Raw genomic sequence first — 18,851 nt, 5'->3', positions numbered from 1 at the left:
CAGTATTTTTTTTGAGATCACTGTGTAGAGTAACACCACTCATATTTTGCTGATAGTCTCATTGTTTTCTCTGCATCTTCATCAAACTGGAGATAACATATTTCAAAGTAAAGATGACCCTCATCATGTGGTCAGGACACCCCTATTTTGCACAGATGGCATAAAACCATATTGAGCAAACATTTCCACTGAACATTGCAGAGGCAAAGGTTGAGACATCTTATCTACATTGAACAAAGAGTATTACCCTTCTTGTCTTCTATTCAGTGAGATATATGTATCCCATTTACTCCAGGAGATAAATTTCTGCTCTATACTGATACGCAAGAACAGTATTTATTCTGTAAAGGATGAAAAAGCACTGGTCAAAAATAATCACCTTGTGTTTTATTCATCACTTTTGTCCTCCAATCTTTTTTCTGTGCTCACTTCAGCATGTTGCTAACCCATGGCTTAGGCCCTGAGAACTTCTTTAGCTTGACAGCTCATTAAAAACTCTTCAAAGGCACCACTTTCTCTGTGTTTGTGTGAGGAGATTTTTGGGATTCCCAAAGCTCATAGGTGGAGCTGAAGAACAATGAAAACCTGACCCATGAGCCATGATCTAAAAAACTCCAGTTTCTTTTCTCTAGGTTTGTTTACTGGCATCATGCAACATGGACTAGCCAGTACAGATGTTTTTTGAACTCCCAGGATTGTTGACTTTTCAAAATATTAATAACCCCAAGTGCAACCTTTGACCCTTCTGCCAAATCTGGCTCTATTCTCCTTCATCCTTATTCCCCTTTCCATATTTTTGTTGTTAGAGATGTATTTTCTTTCTTGAAGTTGGTTACAATCAAGAGTACATTAGAACCCAACCCTTTACAATAATCTTTCCAATCTCATTTTGAAAGATATGGAAATCTCAAGTGTTGAACCCTAACATCTTGTCTTCATTTGGATTTGAGAAGCATAAAGGGCAAAACACAGACCTCACATCAACTGAGTCCTTTCCACAAGTTTCTGGATTTGTAATCCCTGAACAATGCTGTCATAAGACACCAAGAGGGTGCAGACTAGTCAGGAAACAAGTACAGACAGAAGTGCAATTAATATGGCATTATATGGGTGTACAGTATCTAACCACTGGTTCTCTGGGCCAGAAAGATGTTGTCAAATGGGAAAAGCAACACAGAGCACAGTGGACAGTACACCTTCCAAAGAAAGATCTCCACTCATCCTACCCTTTCCATTACCCCTTCAGGAGCTACCTCTCCTGATATGCCACTTTCTTACCCTTTAGTAATTAAGTTTCCCTTAAATAATTCTGTTTGAATGATAATGCACACCAAGTTACAGTGTTTTACTCCATTCTCAGTTTCCTTACTTCCATCTGTTCACATTCTGTACACTGTGGGATCAATCCTATTGCTAGAGAATCTTCTCAGACAATTAGCAATTTTTCAAAAGAATATTAGGGGAAATACCCCAGACAAACTTGTTGGACCAAATGCAACTACTCAGGACTCTATCTCTCAACACAACAATTGCATATATTCACTTGATGGTTTTTATTTTTCAGACTGGGAATATTTTCAAAGTTTAGTTAAAACAATGGTATTTAAAAAAAAAAAAGGCAAGTGAGCCAAATCCCTGCCAGCATGCCAGTTTTTTTATACTGCTTAATCAGACTTCTTCTTCACTCACGTGATAAACGAAGCTTGAACTGTATCCCCAGAATTACCTCAGTACTCTCCCCAAATTCATTGTGTCATCTCTGAAGAAAGTGGTGTGACCATCATAGGCAAGAACTAATGACTTCACCATGGGAAACGGTGATTTCATTTTAACATTACTACTGGCCTTCTGGAACTGCAACCAAGCTGACTGTTGCCCAACAAATGTGTTTATTGTTTATTGCTGTCCCTGTTGCCATGCTGTATCCCTTCCTGTCATCAGAGATGGTTGTATAAGACAGGTTCCCCGCTACCGCAGAACCCCACAGCATAGGGAAGATAGGGCCAACATTAAAGTTCAGCTGGGAGACATCTTACACTTGCACAGCCATCAGCTTTCCTTGCCTAAACTTTCATTAGAGTGTTGCTTACATATCCAGTACTAAAAAAGGAACTGAAAATGTTTATCATCCAAGTATCTAACTAGCAGTTGTGAAATAATAATACTCACCAGCAGTCTGAAGCAAGCAGCAGGACTCAAGAACCAAAATGAGCCAACTGCCTCATCTACCGTCAAACCTGCCACAGAAATGGTATCTAATCACAAACAAACACCTTACATTCAGGAGTCTGAGGTTACTCGATGTGGTTGACATAGTGGTTTGCGGTAACAGCATTTGCCATTGCCATGACTGTTGTGCCAAACAAAGAAGCTTCCCCGAAACGAGCAGAAGAGGACAGAGGTACTGTGTTGGGAACTGACTGACAAATTGAAAAGAAGTATGAGATGAAGGCACTGAGCAGTATGAATTTTACAGGTAAAAGGAAGATGTCCATATATCTCTAATCAGGGAATGTCATAGGTATTGCCAGTCGAGACACCATAAATTTCTGAGAACTCCTTTTTAAAAACTTAGTATTGCACTGCTATATTTCCACTGTTATTTTTCTTCTGGCTGATCCTGAAATAGATCTCAGTATGCCTTTACAAAATGTCACATATTTTGCACACACGTGATTATTTAAAAGAAAATGATTGAACAAGAACATACACTGCTGATTACAGAGATATGAAGATTCTCTTATTCTTCTTTCTAAACACTGTCAGAAAAGCACTCTTGTTTGCAATTGCATTGAAAGAGGCAGACAAGCAGCAAGACATTTCTGGAAATTTTAAGTTAAAAACAAGAATTCCAAGAATGCTCCAAACAATCGGAGAATGGTAACAATATATTTCCAACAGGAGGGGTAAAAGAAAAAGAAGGAAAGAAGGAAAGAAGGAAGGAAAGAAGGAAAGAAAGAAGGAAAGAAGGAAAGAAGGAAAGAAAGAAGGAAAGAAGGAAAGAAGGAAGGAAAGAAGGAAAGAAGGAAAGAAAGAAGGAAGGAAAGAAGGAAAGAAGGAAAGAAAGAAGGAAAGAAAGAAGGAAAGAAAGAAGGAAAGAAAGAAAGAAGGAAAGAAAGAAGGAAAGAAAGAAGGAAAGAAGGAAAGAAAGAAGGAAAGAAAGAAGGAAAGAAAGAAGGAAAGAAAGAAGGAAAGAAAGAAGGAAAGAAAGAAGGAAAGAAAGAAAGAAGGAAAGAAGGAAAGAAGGAAAGAAGGAAAGAAGGAAAGAAGGAAAGAAAGAAAGAAAGAAAGAAAGAAAGAAAGAAAGAAAGAAAGAAAGAAAGAAAGAAAGAAAGAAAGAAGAAAGAAAGAGAGAGAAAGAAAGAAAGAGAAAAGAAAGTAAATTCTGAACATCTGCTCGCTTATTTACATTATGTATTTCAATGTGTGTAGGAAAATTGCTGCTTCAAAACTAAAAGGGACTAAAGGTCTAATGTTACATCTTTTATGCTAAAAATTTCATGTAAACACATTCCTTTCTAGTTAACCTAGAAAGTCTTTGTGATTGCTTCCAAAAGTATCTTACATTTTTTCTTTTGTGTAAAACTGATTACCACAACCAAATGACTGCAGTATCAGATAATGCACATAAAGAGCTAACCAAGCATACAGAAAGGACCACCCCCTGCGAGAACCTCAGGGATCAGATCTTGACCATGCGATCCACTGGGACCATCTGGTGAAATGAAGAAAAGCTGTTCAAGTGGACAACATGCTGGGTTCCAGAAAAATGGGTGAGTACAAAATACATCAGTGATACAGGCTGTAAATAGCAAAATACAGCTAGGGGCTTGCATCTGGCATGCTGATACTGCAGCTTTTTCTTCTGTCTTTTATTTATTTGTATATTAGCATTTCTTTGATTACTCTTCAAAACTGAGAAGACGTGCTCACTCTTGCCAGCCATAGACAGCAATTCATAGTTACAGCTTCCTGGTTAGCACACCTACCGAGGCAAATCTTGCTGCATAGCAGTGGTAGAATATGTGTGTATTCAACAGCAAACAGGAATCATCAGTTTCTGTGAAAAATATCAAAATGACACTCTGAGTTACTATGAAGTAAAACATTTGAAAGTATTTGACTGTATAACTTCAAAATTATTTTGAAGTGTGTTTAAAATTGTTCACATTTTAATTTTATATAGATATTTTCTTTGTATTACTTTTTTTAATGTCAGTTATAAAACAGTGAAGAATTAAATACCTGAATATAATTTCACAACCTCCTTAATTAATTTACTGACTAAAATTTAATATACTTTATACCAAAATACATACAGTAATTCTAATAACAATAGTAATTATGAACAGATACATAACAAAATGACAACTTCAAAATAAATACTATAAAAACGAGGAATAATAACGTGTACAAAGCTCTAAATCTGAAACAAATCATTTAAAGTTCAGCAAAAAACACTTCAGCTAAAGTGAAATGACAAATATGTAGAAATGCTGGAATTTTTCACCAATTGGATTTATTGCTTCATCCAGCCCTGTGCTTTTTGGGGATGTGATATTTACAGGCAAGAATGTCACCATGTGACTTTTGGTATGTTAGCAAATCTTTGGCTCTGTAGTATCAAGGAGGGTGCAGTTTCATCTTACACATCTCTAGTGACAGCACTGGCTTTAAAGTTTCCCTTCAGTCTTGACTATTTATTGCTGCCCCCGTGCAGCTGTTCACCCCTTCTGTGCTGAGACAAAGTTATGGCCTGTGAGCATGATGGGGAAGAATATGAAACCCCCATATCCCTTAAAAGGGGAAAATTAGAGAGAGCAAGAAGGGAAGAAATGATGAACTGTTGATTGTGCACTTTCCACTAATATTTAATTAATTATATGCTTCTCTAAAGTCCATGTAAATGTTGTCAACGCCTGTACATTGTCACTCTCTGAATGCCCACAAGGCATGGTACTCTTCCCAGTTAAAATGTAGACATCCAAGGGCTGTTGACCCAGGACAAACCCTGAGTTAGCGTAACAAAACTGAATTCTTATCAATAATAGGATAAAGCCAAATTAGAAGAACTGACATGACTTTTCCTCCTAAACTTAATATTTATACTCTGTTGAATTAATGAATGAATGACTTGCATGGGGGATACACCCACTTCTGCTAGGCAGCTTTGGCTGAACAATACCCTTGTCAGTTATAATAACATATAACCAAGAAAGCATTCTCAGAGGAGCAGATGAGAAAAGAACCGAACCACCCTTTTCTTAGCTGCATCAATATTGCTATTTCTCCTGAGCCCAGAAAAGTCAAGAAAAAAACTATCCTCTACCTTTGAGATCTTTGACTGGGAAGCGCTGTAGGAATTCCCATAAATCATCATTGATTGTTAAATTATTGTATGCTGTTATAGAGCCTACAATGAATACTTCATGTAAAAGATGTTTGTATAGTCCTGAGATTTCTAAGGCAAAGGTAATAAGCTTAAGGAGCATTTTGGAGAGTCTTTCTCAACTGAAGAAACATGGTATAATGGATGGATGTTTATTTTTCAACTGAAGTCACTGTGAGATGAAATACTTTATGCCAAATGCAGATATAACAGAAACGGAAAATGTAAACCCTCTGCCTGTGAAAAAATGTAAAGGATTTATGGAATGGTTGGGAGGGCTTCTGCATAATGTATAGGCCATAACAAGCTTTTGGTTTTGATCAAGAGGCAGGATATGCTGAAACAGCCACAGGATCTTTGCCAGTACCTGGTAAGAAACACACATCAGTCAGTGGAGACACAATCTGACTTTACCATGTGTTTGGAGACATTTGGTCACAGACGTATTCACTTTAGCAGCATTTTACCACTTTAGCATTTATCATCTGGGGCTCCTTAATAGTGAGACCTTTACCCTAGTCTTAGATGTATTTAAATAAAAAAGATGCATGGCCAAACTTCTTGGGAAGATTATGCAGCATATACTGCCATAGAAGCATCACAAAAATGGCCACAATTTGTCTCACTACATATCAACTTGGTGTTGCATAAAATGGATGTCACAGGACAGATGTGAAGATTCAGAAAAATGCCCGAAAATGTATCAAGTAAAATGCCTGACGTGATCATCAGGTACATTCAGTTGCAACACCTGGAAAGACAAGAGGTTCCTTTGGGTTCAGTGATCCTATAGTTAAGTCATCTGGGTTTACAGGTGAGAGTATGATGGTAGTTGGACACAGCAGGAGGAGTTACAGACAGGAAATCACAGAAACAGAGTCTTGGGGACAAATCTTAGTCCAAGACTTACGTTCTGTTACTGTTATTCAGTAACCAATAAAGCCAAAACCCTCAAAACATAGCTAAGACATACAGTTACAGGGTACACTGTATTCCATGGGCCAGCAATTCTTTTCTGTGCTCTAGGGTAATGAAAAAGCAGAGACACTGTTTGAGGGTACATCACTGTGCTCCAGATCCTATAAAAAACTGAGGTAAAGCACAAGGTCGTTGTCTTGAATTACCCTTTCACACTTTTCACACTGCACCTGTCTCTGCATTTCCTCTCAGAAGACCCTTTTTACTTCCACTTTCTTTTGTGGCCTGTCTGCCTTGCCATTGCACTTTTTAATGGATTGCTAAAGCTGAACCCTCCTGAGGCTCGAGAAGGGCAGGAGAACCTCTGGTACTACCAGGCAGCACAGATCCTCAGACTGACAAGCAATCTGTCATGCACAAATGACAAAACCTAGGAGGTTCCTTTTACAAAGGAATAATGAATTGGATTATGATAAAATCTGTCCAGTTCTGAAGAGCATTTTATGATGCAGACAGAGCAAGTGGCTGCCCCTCTTCAGGCAGGCAAGTTGAAGTAATAATGGGTAGAGGCAACAACTACGAGAGGCTGCTAAAATGGCACAGTGGACACGGATGGTTCATCCATTTGTCAAACAGAAAATATGTGGTACAAAAGGAAAGAGAAGCACAGAAAATACAGGATTTGAGTATAGAAAAAACAGTTTTTCACCTGCAGAGAGTAGTAGATTTTGCTGTAGTCTTACTCAGAATTGAGTATCTCAGCTGAAATAGACAGATACTTAATTCTCTCCACGATAAATAGATAGATGATATATAGGTATTTAGTCTCCATAATTTTGAACTCATTTGATGGTAAAGAGCTGTCTATGAAGTAACTCTGTCATAAACAAGGGACAGAATCAGAAATATATTTTATCTGTAACTGCTGTAACAGCCATTATTAAAAGTTATTTTGTGAGCTGTAAGGAATGTATAAGTAAATTTGAATTTTTCAAGTTAGTTATTTTTACATGGTAATTACTTGTACTGAATAACTCATACTTTTGGATCCAGTTAAAACAGGCACTTTTTAAAGCATACAGTCTTGTTTCTTGAGACTTGAATATAATTGCCTTAGACACATGAAGTAAGCTCTCCCTATGTGATCAATATGAAAAGACCTCTTGAGGGTAATCAAGTTACATCACCTACAGTGATGTGGATTATATAAAAAGCAGGAGTAAAATTTTAAATCCTAGCAAGAAATAGTAGAAAGGACTTCAGATAAACCATTTTCTTATATGAAGAACCATAGTGATAGCAAAAATTACAGTGAATGAGAGGAAATAAATACATACAAGAAGAATCAGGATTAGTATTCATATAAGGGTTAAAGCACTCTTTTTCCTGTGTAGATGAAGATCTCATGATAATAGCATTGGCAATGTGGTTATGACATCATAGCTCCCATAAACATGATCTATCAGAATTTTTTGTAAATGATTGCATGTACCAATGTTTATTAACTAGAATACAGCTGGTATGGCTGGATAATGGAAAACAAATAAAACTTGCCAAACCCTAAATATGTTTATCCAATCCTAAATAATAACTCATCTACGAAGTCAGAGATAGTTTTGGTTACTCTGTTAAAGAGGGGAAAAACTTCAAGAAAAGGATCTGTAGAGCCGGAGTTTTGTTCTTTATACATCATGTAATTAAGACTAAGGAACTAAGAGCAGACAGTGAGTCCATTTATTTATTTACAAATGAGGCCTCCAGCTCAATGGCATGAGAGGGTAGCCTGTTGGCTTTTATGCTAAACTTCATACCCATTGAATTACCCAATGTTAGTAGCTGACTCATTTTTTAAATTTATCTGGGTTTCTATCCTACAATCATTACGTGCCATCTGAATGTCTCAAATAGCTTATGCTATCCCTATCAATGCCAAATGGCAGATTTTCTTACAAGTATAATCAGCATACCAGTCCAAGGAAGAAAGCTTTTTCAGTCACTCCTTCATGCTTCTGAACCTGTCAATTCACTTCAGCCTGTGTGGCAAACCTAGACATCTCAAAGATGTTTTATTACCCAGAATTTACACATCTACAGAGACAGAAAACTGAGGGCAAAGCTTGGGCAACAACTGTTCCCCATTCCCTTTGGTATGTGGTGTTGGGCCATTCATCCCACGTGTGTTGGTTCACCACTCAGCTCATGGCACTGCCTGGCTCACTCGCTCATTCCTAACTCCATCTTTGGCTTCTCCCCTCACCTCAGAAACACAGGGAACAAAAAGACCCAAACCAACAAACAAAACAAAACAAACAAAAAAAAACCAAATGAAAAAGAAAAAGACAAACAAAAAAACCCACACAAAAACCCAGACAAGAATGCATAGGGAAGTGCTGAAAAGGAGACACTCCCAGCACAGGAAGATCTCAAGTTACTGAGATGCAGATCTCATGGGATACTGGAAGGGAAGCTGGCTTGTTGCGGTGAGAGGTGTTGTCTGACAGAACATACATATTTGGAAGAAATCAAGCTTCATTAGTTCTGCTGTTCATGGAATAACTTGTCCTCCCTCCTAGTTTACTTATTGTGTTTCAGCAAGCACATGGAACATAACTACTCTAATAGCATCTTCTGAAATGGGCCAATATTTAGGACCTGCATTCTAATATAGATTCCAGATTTTTTTTTTTCTAGTTGTTATGCATTAGATGAAGGTGCCATGGGATACTGCTGCTCAAAAGTAATGCTTACCTAAAGCTGTCCAGATAAGAAAGGGTGATCATTCCAGTTCCAAGAGATAACACATACATGCAGCTGTAGGGGAAGGAAGATACAAATAAATTTACAAATTCCAAATAAGGAAGGCTTCAACTGGAAAAATGTCCCTTTTGCAACATTTAACTGCCTCCTCATCCTTAAAAAAAACACAGAAAGATAATTTCTCTCTTTTGCAGTCATTCATTTACCTCTATTTAATAGGTACTCCGTGAATATCATGCAGCTGTCTGCATTCCCTGTGCAGCTGAAAGAAATTGGTTTAGATATATTCAGGTTAATTTAGGGCTAGAAATATTAGTACAGGTTTAACCTTCTCAAAATCTGATGTACTCATTTGACACTTCAACCAACCTGTGTTTTGTTTGCCTTCACAAGCACCAATCAGCCTGGCAATGGACCAAATCCAAAGTCAGGATGCCCCAGTGCTTAGTGAACTGTGAAATGCACCAGCTCAGTGGGAGCTTCAGGGTGTGCAGCTCCTTCCAGATTCTCCTTTTTTGGTGTCATGGATGCTGGCACCTTGTCATTGAGTGGTTAACAGGACTGTACTTGACCATGTGATATGCTCAGGGAGACACATCCAATCAGACATTGCTTGTTGGGCTCTTTTTGATTCTTCACCCTCATTTCCTTCCTCAGCACCTCTAGTGAATATCTCCCCACACATTACCCCACTTTGGTGGATAGACTATCAGAAGCCCAGCTCTCCAAATCCACTGGAGGAGAAGCTGGGCTGTGAAATCCAGGCAGTAGGAAGGCACTCCAATCCTTTCTTTCTTGTTTTAGATCTTGTTTGACATTTTGGGTTTTCTGAACTCTGGAAGCCAATTCAGGTAAGTAGGTAGATGGAGACCTCCAATTTGCTATATTAAGGCAGAACCTCTTGTTACTACATTTTTCTACAGCTGAGCAGATTACAGGCAGAAGTTTTATCTGTGTGAAGACAGAACTTTAATTTAGACTGCTTCTCTGAGAACTTTACTGTCTGGAAACAGAAACTGCTACCTAGAAAAAAAAAAAAGGCTCAAAGCTACTTTATGAGCCTAGGCTTATGTCCATAGTAGTTAGGTGTTTAAATGTTTTTTAAACATGGCCTCACAGACTCGTTTAAAGCCTTCTTGTCTTTGCAGGCACAGCCATATTTTGAACCACTTAGGAATGTTATGATTTGTGGTTTGATACGGCCTGTGGTTTCAAAATGATACTAAACTTGTTATTGAGGTTACCCTGGAGAGACAGACAGATTTGTTTAGATCATTTCTTGCCAGTCTTTGCTAATCTTTGCACTCTCCAGAGGAGTTTGTGCGAACTGTAACATCTAAGAGGCTTCTAGAATTACAGAGGTCCCAAAAGAAAACAAGAGGACTCAAATACATGGAGCAATACTGGCAAATTTGATCACAGGGTTCAGTTCCCATCCTACTTTCAAGACTCTTTATGAAACTTGCACAACGCCTTAGTCCAGTTAAGTAAATACTCAGTTAAATAAAGCTACTCTGGCTTCACAGCAAGATCCAGCTTTCAGTTTTCATTGTCTCTGTCACAGTCCGGTGCACTGAGGTGCAACGATGTCAAGGAAGCTGCTCTGTCTCAGAAATGTAAACCACAGGTTCATTGGTTTCCTTCCCAAGGTTCAGCTATAAAGACTGATGGCTGCCACTGATTCTGTGTGGAGTCTCCAATGGCTGGCACGGCTGAAAAGTTCAACTCTATATTTTGATAAAACTAGCATGATTTTTTTGAAATCCACAATCTCTATGGTCAGAACTCTGTATTTCCTAATCCCATCATTTCCTGGTACCAAAGATTAAGGAAGAAAATTCTGCAGATGGTATAAACAGGCAAAATCAATAAAGAAACTGGCATGTAACCTCTCTCTACAGCCTTCATAACCTGGATTAAGTTGGATGGATATGAAGGGTGATATAGGGATATAATGTTTTAGAAAACCAAGGAATGGTAACTATAAACACAGACACCTTTCTCTCTGTACAACAATAAACACCACCTGAAATTAAGAATCTTTCCTATCTTTTGAAAATGTTGGATTTTACCATTGCATTATACAGAAAATAAAAATGCCCCACTTGTATTCGAGATGTTACATACTGAAACAATAATCTTTTATAGTCATTTTAATACAAAATAAATGAATGTGTTGGATGTTGTATGTTTTCAAAAGGAGAAAAAAAACATGCAAATTAAGTGAAAGTAAAATTTCTTGTGGTTGAACCCATGAAATAAACACAGAACATGTTTTGTTTGGATCTTGGGGGGAACAAACAGTTTTTAGGGTGGAGTAATCATATTGCACTAAAGAAAGCACTGTAATGTATTGCATTTCAAAATCACGTATTCATAAAATCAGGAATGTACTGACATCCAATATAATCAGTCTCAGTCACAAAAACTGGAAACAATTCTGGAAAGTGAAAACTTAAAAAAAATACACCTTTATTTTCAGAATGATTAGAGGAGGAAAAAACCCTGCACTGAATGCTGATGTAAACCTTTATATCACTAGGGTCTAATAGTGATATTATAATAGTGTTTTAGTGATATTATAATAGTGTTTACCATACATGAGTTTCTGATATTGAGTCTAATTCACACTGCCCATTCAAAATTGCTAGACTTGCAACATCCGGTATTGTTAAACCTCATTAACCTCCTCATGATCCGGGTCTTCATGATGCAGTATTTTACCTTAATTCCCACACTTGTGTTCCACTAGGAAAACATATGACAAAAATAGATGTTGTACATCATCTTTATTGAATATGACTTGGCAGACATTTTGCATGTTTTACTGGTAAAATTAAAAAAGATGGTATCTTAAGACAATTATAGTTCAGAAGTCGCTAGGAGGAGTGTCCTGCAGCTTTTCAAAATTTGCAAATTGTTCCTGTTCCATTCAGGGAGAAAACAAAGATCTTCTAAAATGTCCTGCAAAGAAACAAAGCATGAGGAGCTCAGAGAATAGCATTTTGTTACTGGAACTACGATTTGGCTGCCAGGCAGCAGTCCATGCACAGGTGCTGCTTTGGGAGCTCCTTTGGTCCTAGACAAAGATTGCATGCAGTGAACAGCCTCACCAAAAACTCCTGTCAACTGATTCACTCATTAACAGCTGTGGTTGCAACTAATCACCATTTTGCAAACCCCTTATTTTGCAAAATTCCTAACCTGCTGAATTGGTGCCTCTCTCCCAAGATAAACAAGCTGCTCTGTATTGATTTATGAGTGGTTGCATTTGGGAATTACTATGTGGTAAGGAATTATGACATTTCTGTATAAACAATGATGCTGAGCATGAAAATGCTATCCTCTGTGATCCACTGAAACACAAGATGGATCTCAATATTCCTAAAGGAGGAGTAAGTTAAGCTCATTAGTTTCAGGGATAAACAGTGTGTTTTGAATTATATCACTGAGTCACAGTAGAGTGTGAATTAACATGATACTTTTGTATGCCTGAAGGCTGTTAACCTCTTCAAAAACCAGTATGCTTGTCCCTCCTTCTTTCCTCAAACATCGCTAAGCAGCACTAGTCCATCAGCACAACTGGGGACAGTTGAGGTCACAACCCTTAAACTCCTTCATACGAGGACATTTATACTGTCACTACATAAGTGCTAAACAAGGCAGTAACACAGCCTCTTTGCTGGTTGTGCAATGTGGTATGAGTGCTGTGTGTGGTGGGGCTTAAGAAGTGTGTTACTACATAAGTAGTATGTACGTACTACATAAGTAGATCTGAAAACATCTTGCTCACACCTATACAGAACACTTCAGGCTCAAAAACATTTAAAAATCTACTTGTCAAGGCTATCCTTATAATAAAATGGCCAGAAAAGAGTAGAAAAGAGTACATATTTAAACAAAACTGGAACTTCGAAACAGGGATTCAGCTATGATGGTCTTCACAAACTCTTTCTTGTGGATCAACATTTTGCAGCCTATTATTTCTTCACTAGGGGCATAAGATTTTTCAGATTAGAAGAGCACTTTAGATAGCTACAACTCTAACTTCCTGATTGCTTAACTTTTGTAAAATTCTGTTCATTAGGATAACACAAGAAAAGGAACAGAGGTTACCTAAATATGAAGTTTTGTGTGGGTATCTTTTTTTGGGGAGGTTGTTGTTCTAAACTGGAGACCCACCATGATAAATTAATTATGACAGTTGTGATGATTGCTCAATCACCACATAACAGTAGACCATACGTACGGTGCATAGTCATCTTGGCAACACTGCCATGTGAGTAAGGCTATGGTTTATTCAGCTTGGAAGAAGTTAGAAAAAGAGTTTAGGGAAGTAGTAGGAAAAGAAATTACTGTACTTTTATCCATCTATCTGTCTGTCTGTCTATCTATCTATCTATCAATCTTCCCCCCTGAGCCCACATCCACACGTTAGCTTAGAAATTTCACAAATTAACAAATTTCCAGTAGATATTTGATCCCATTTTCCTCCATAAGCATCAGCAAGAACCCCTAGATTCCTTCCTTGATTCACATGCCTCTCTCTGCTAGTCCCTCCACCCAAACAGTTCCATGCAAGAAAGGCACATGCAATACCATTTAAGTGTAAGTTCATACTAAAACAATGCACTAATGAAAGGAACACAACTTTTATGTATTAACTCCAAGACCAAGACGTTTTATAGCTCTCATTTGGATCTGTACCCTTTGCCAAATACATTAGCATAACTCATAAAAATTCTCTAGCGTGATTAAAATTAAATTTATTCTGGAGCAATTACTGCATCCACAAAACAGAAAAAAAAAAAAAAAAGGGTTTGATATTAAGATTTCATTTATGGTGGAAAAGTCTGTGCACCTGGAGAAAAAATTCCAGAGTAATCTGAAGAGAAAATTTCCCTCAAATTCCTCCCCAGTGGCTTGATAGGATCCACATATTTTACCCAGTTATATGGCTCTGCATCAAAGTCACAGCCCTTCCTGATTTTCTCATCTGGCAGTCCTCCAGCAAACTTCAACCTGTGCAGCGGAGTCTCCCAGTAGCATCTTGATTCTTACTCTCCCATTCTTCATTTGTCAGTCACCTCTCTTTTTTTTTTCCTTCAGAACTTTCTCTGTATGTCCTCTCCATGCCTGTCTTCCTTCCCATTACTTTCTCCACCACATCTTGTGAACTTTTTTTACCCAAACTGTCCTCAACTACCATTCTCTCCTTGCCAAGAAACTTCCTTTCTCAGTTTCTACTCCCACCCCAAAGTATTCTATTTCTTTCTGTTGAATTCATTAAATTAATGGATTTTGTCAAAAACAGACTCTTGCCTGATTCCAAGTAAGGAAGCTGAATGGCCCCTCAAGCAGAAAAGCTGAAGTTGCAATTGCCTTTCCAGCTAAACGGGGAGCCTGCAGCTCCCCGTGTGCACTGTGATCCAGAGGATCAGAGGATCTGCCCAAACATGAAGCTGTGAACCCCAGCTGCCATTAGACCACCTATAAACCAATGCTCCTCCTGAACTGCCCCCTCAAACTCTCACTAAATATTTACAAAGAAGAATAAGATCTCTAGGAAAACTCTGAAGGGGAGGATAGATTTTTTTATATATATACTGAAACACAGAAACTCTAGGGAGGGGAAAAGAGAACAATTTTGTTAAGGCAAATGAAACATATGGTGTAGTAATTAACTTGAGGACAACACAAAATCATAATCTAATAAATTTGCACTGGCCCTGTGCTGAAACTCTGTGTGCTAAGCAGGTCTGTGTTTGGCCATTAGTCACTGAAACTCCCAAACCTTCGGCACAGTGTTTAAATGTAATAAAAAGACCAAATAAGTGGAAACCCACTGGCAGCACGTCTTCTGGCGATAGACGGTCTTTACTGTTCTCCCTAACTTGAAACCTCCCACATTCAGCCTCCCCACTGCTGTGCAGACACAGTTCTGCTTTTGCCATCTGCTGTGGGGTGGGTCTGCAGCCCAAAGCCCCAGCAGCACATCCTCAGCCCTTACTGGGCTCTCAGCCTTGCAGGGCTGCACAAAGACCCCACCTGAACTGGAAGGAAAGGGGAAGGAGGGCAATCGCGTGGCTGAGGCACGAGAAGCCAATGCGCAGACACGCGCTGTGCATTGCAGGGCTCATCGGAGGCTGCATTTTCCCCAGGTCTTCTGATGAATCCAGGTGTGGTGTTAATGGTGCCATCTTCAGCTAAGGGAGGTGTAATCCACAGGATCAGCCTGGAGGAAGTGTGTGCCTTCACTTGGAAAACTCACTTATAACCCTTCCCACCTCCATTAGCCATTCCAGCCCTTTCAAATGGTGCCATCTTCCAAACATACTTGAGCAGTTATCAGAATTTCATTGCTAAACAAAGATGAGGAAGGCCAGCGGGCACAACACGCAGAGGCATTTGAAATTCCACAAGTGTGTCCTCCTAAGTACAGGTACGACTGCTACAGCACACATCAAACAGTGAATGGACATTACATGTGTATACAGGCGAATTTGGAGGAACACACACCAGTGGAATTGCTAAATACACCTCTGGAGTATGAAACAACCTGTTCTTTCCACTCTAGTTTTTGATCAAGAAACTTTGCATTGCTTATATGCTTTCATATTTCAGTTCTTGGAAATAAAATATCTAAAAATTTTAAAAAACTGGATACCAAGCAAACTTACTGACTTGAAATATTGTTCATCCTTTTGGTGGACTAGAGAGAAATTTTATTAAAAGGCAGTATCTCACACTCTTGGCGCTGAAATTAACATACACACTGAAGAAATCCAACCCTCCTGTCCTCTTAGCCTGTCGTTTACTTAATAGGTAGTACTGGTAGGAGGGCGCTGGAGGAAAGGGGAAGCAAGGGAACTCACCTGTTACCATTATGCACCTTGAATACTCACACTACCAGCAGCTCTATTAACTGTTTTGCATCAGAAAGCACAAAAATAGAAGTAATTTCTTATATTTGCAAACATGTTTAATACTATGTAGCACTTCCTAAGAGCAAGTTTTATCTTTTCTTGTAATCAAATCCATTTGCTTCCTTCTTGTGTCTTTCTGTTTTACTGCTTCCTTAGCACTCATGCCAGCTTTAGATAAATGTTTGTCAGAAAAGTAAAATTAGACCAACTAGCAACTGTCAGAAAAAACACATGTATTTTAGAAACACTTTAAGGCTTTCTGCCTTTGTCTTTACCTGTGAAAGATCTGGTTTTGCAAAGGCTTGTCTATCTTCCAATATGTGTCATTTAATGGGGTGATACTTTCAAGCTTCTGGAATCTGTTCCACAGATGGCAGGAGGAAAAGCACTAACCATTTCTTATCTTGCTACAGATTTCCTGGGTGACTCTAAACTGTACAATGCTCCGGCTGTTCCTACGTGCTTGTTTGGTTTGGGGTTTCTTTGTTTGTTTTTTGTGTGTGTGTGGTTTTTTTGGTTGGTTGGTTGGTTGGTTTTTTTTTTTTTTCTTTTTATTATGGGGAGTGGGGGTGGGGGTGTCGCTGTTATTTTTTCCTGAAGATCATCTCTGTGATGGCACCTCTTGCTGGAGAGCTGCAGTTCAGGCCTTTTGTGTAGCCTCATACTGCCCAGGAGAACTGTGACACCTCATGAGTCCTGCACTACAAACTCATGTTACATGCTGGCAAGAAGGTCTCATATTAACTTTCTCCCTCCTCCATCTGTACCACGACTCCAGCATGCAGGTCTGTACAAAGGCTCGTCCCTAACCAGCATTTATCTGTCCATGTTTTCAAGTGAGCAGGGGAAATCTGAACCAGGATGCAGATGCTTATAGTAACATTTATCCATCTAGAAATATATTCTATATACTGCCAGCACAATCATACCTTGATTGAGTGCACAACAGTTTGCAGAGGGACAGCAGCCAGGATGTGAGCTGCTGGACTTTGTTGGAGGTATCTGTGATGACACCTGTCCTGAAGAGACACAATAGAATGACAGACAGATGGTCTGCACTTGTGAAGCAGCATTTGTACAGAGACACAGGCAGGATAGTCTATGACATATGAGATGCCATGGTGTCTCAGGGAGAAACAGGGAGAAACAGAACCATTAATTCATCCTAGGATTTCTGACATCAAGTAAAACAGCACCTCACCTGGGAATGGGATGGCTGTTTGAATCATGAAAGATCTTTGTTGTCCTGACACACTTCAGCACAACAAATTATTGTAAAGACTATTTTGAATGCAGAGTCCATTCCCATTTTGCTTCTCTACACAGTTTTGCAGACTAATTGGTCAAATTTGTGGGGATGGGCTTCTGGTGGAGATGATGTGAGTGCAAATGTTTCATAGATGTACACACAGAATACTGACCATGCAGGTATCCTGCCATACACGAGCCACAGGGGTACCGAGCAAACATCTAAAGCAGGGAAATTCAACTTATGTCCCACAGCGACTTTGCTGGGTGAGTGTTGAAAATCACACCAGAAGAAGGTCCCCGGACTGGACTGTGAAAGCCAAAAGGAAACAAGGAGACCATACACTCGTCCATCCAAGCAGCTTGTGGTCATCATTATAGGTCTGTTTTTGCTCCAGCTCTGGTGATGAACCTACAGTCCTGTTCAGAGAGAACGCAGAGTTATTTGCTCCAGTGCTGGTACAGTCCTGTTGGCTGGCCAGACAGCAGGGCCAGCCCAGAAAGGGACACTTGAAGCCTGTGTGTACTGCTGAGTTTCAGAAGAGCCAAGCTGGGCAGGAGAGCAGCGGAATATGGCACGTGTGCCTGTCGCGCAGTTTCATGGATGGATCATGGATCAACTCAAATGCCTCTAGCACTCCAGCCCCACGCATATGCAACCTGTACAAAGAGTAGATGTCTTGACCTCCGGTTCCTCCCCAGTCACACTGCACTGTCACAGCACTCCTAACGCACCACAAGGCCAAAGCTTCTGCAGACAAGACATGTGGCTGCTAAGCTGACATTGCAGTATGACTAGCTTTGCATTTCCACGTACGGAATGGAGGTAATAACATTGCCAACCTGATTGAGCATTTTGGGTAAACATTGAACACTAACAATTGCAAGGACAGATCATTTCCTTAAATGAAGAGAGGAAGAGAGATTTACAATTTGTTATGCTAATCATAGAAAGTAAATAACAAAAGATTTTTCTTTTGTGAAATTAATTGTTCACCTTTTGTCAGTTTTGGCAGTACTTGGCTGCTTCCCTGGTTCCTAGGAAAATTATGAATACTCTGTGCATAAGTTGAGAAATATATTTTGTGCAAGATTTAGGCTCTGTCTTTCTTTAACAATTAAAAACAGACAAGGATTTGATTTGTGACATTTTAATTTCAAATTCTTTCGGTATTTTATGCATCATATACTCTATAATTCAGTATCAAGGAGTTTTATGAGGTAACCCTTAGAAAATGAGCAAGTTCCCATTCAACTGTCAGCACAGCCCCAAGTAAAACTCAGGACTAATTTTTGCATGTATTGGAATGTGCTACTAGAAAGAAAAGGTCAAATGTGCTCACAGGAAGGCAGCGCCAGTTTGAGTTTCTGGTTTGAACCTGTTTCTGCCTTGCAATAAGTGACACTTCTCTTTTAGTGAAAAAGTCAAAAGATTTTTTCAGTAATACTCATTGCTGGTGTCCCAGCAGGAAAACTAAATGCTCTGTTTCAAGTCTGTGGGTACAGTTGGGAATGTCCACTTACTTTTTGATACTTTTATCCTTTCTGCCTTTTCTCCATTTCTTTAGCAGCATCCCTCTTGCAAGAAGGAAGAAAAAAATCTGTCTGCTCCA

General features: G+C 39.1%; 1 long non-coding RNA gene across 4 annotated transcripts in view; it reads left to right on the top strand.

Annotated features, from left to right (window-relative positions):
• The first annotated feature begins 3,354 nt into the window (after positions 1-3,354).
• LOC136114927 (uncharacterized) overlaps positions 3,355-18,851 on the top strand; it is a 29,039-nt gene continuing 13,542 nt past the window's right edge. For 3 of the 4 annotated variants that reach the window (XR_010653157.2, XR_011736385.1, XR_011736387.1), the window contains exon 1: positions 3,355-3,773. This is a non-coding gene — a long non-coding RNA (uncharacterized lncRNA). Of the gene's footprint in view, positions 3,774-9,868; positions 9,916-18,851 lie in introns of all 4 variants that reach the window. The other variant, XR_011736386.1, reaches the window with a different exon arrangement.

Source organism: Patagioenas fasciata, chromosome Z (genome assembly GCF_037038585.1).
Source record: "Patagioenas fasciata isolate bPatFas1 chromosome Z, bPatFas1.hap1, whole genome shotgun sequence".
Lineage (NCBI taxonomy): Eukaryota > Metazoa > Chordata > Aves > Columbiformes > Columbidae > Patagioenas > Patagioenas fasciata.
Note: the sequence above shows the minus strand (reverse complement) of the source record. Positions and strands in the feature narration are given on the sequence as shown.